The sequence below is a fragment of the Bison bison genome, unplaced genomic scaffold (assembly GCF_000754665.1).
Source record: "Bison bison bison isolate TAMUID 2011002044 unplaced genomic scaffold, Bison_UMD1.0 scf7180017864535, whole genome shotgun sequence".
Taxonomy (NCBI): domain Eukaryota; kingdom Metazoa; phylum Chordata; class Mammalia; order Artiodactyla; family Bovidae; genus Bison; species Bison bison.
This window is the reverse complement of record NW_011495084.1, coordinates 13,332,303-13,333,129: the sequence shown is the minus strand read 5'-3', so window position 1 is coordinate 13,333,129 and position 827 is coordinate 13,332,303. Positions and strand designations below refer to the sequence as shown.

At 40.9% G+C, this 827-nt stretch overlaps 1 protein-coding gene across 1 annotated transcript in view; it reads right to left on the bottom strand.

Moving 5' to 3' along the window:
- The window catches only part of LOC104982647 (multidrug resistance-associated protein 4-like), a 41,770-nt gene that overhangs the window by 40,241 nt on the left and 702 nt on the right, over window positions 1-827 (bottom strand). The window lies entirely within an intron of this gene.

Genomic DNA, 827 nt, shown 5'->3' with positions numbered 1-827 from the left:
AAGAGGTGGCAAGAATACACAGAAGAACTGTACAAAAAAGATCTTCATGACCCAGATAATCACGATGATATGATCACTCTCCTAGAGCCAGACATCCTGGAATGTGAAGTCAAGTGGGCTTTAGGAAGTACCACTACGAAGCAAGTTAGTGGAGGTGATGGAATTCCAGTTGAACTATTTCAAATCCTAAAAGATGATGCTGTGGAAGTGCTGCACTCAATATGCCAGCAAATTTGGAAAACTCAGCAGTGGCCACAGGACTGGAAAAAGTCAGTTTTCATTCCAATCCCTAAGAAAGCCAATGCCAAGGAATGCTCAAACTACCGCACAGTTGCACTCATCTCACATGCTACTAAAGTAATGCTCAAAATTCTTCAAGCCAGGCTTCAGCAATATGTGAACTGTGAAATTCCAGATGTTCAAACTGGTATTTGAAAAAGCAGAGGAACCAGAGATCAAATTGCCATCATTTGCTGGATCATCTAAAGAGCAAGACAGTTCCAGAAAAACATCTATTTCTGATTTATTGACTATGCGAAAGCCTTTGTGTGGATCACAATAAACTATGGAAAATTCTGAAAGAGATGTAATACCAGACCACTGGACCTGCCTCTTGAGAAACCTGTATGCAGGTCAGGAAGCAACAGTTAGAACTGGACATGGAACAACAGACTGGTTCCAAATAGGAAAAGGAGTACGTCAAGGCTGTATAATGTCATCCTGCTTATTTAACCTATATGCAGAGTACATCATGAGAAACACTGGGCTGGAAGAAGCACAAACTGGAATCAAGATTGCTGGGAGAAATATCAATATCCTCAGATATG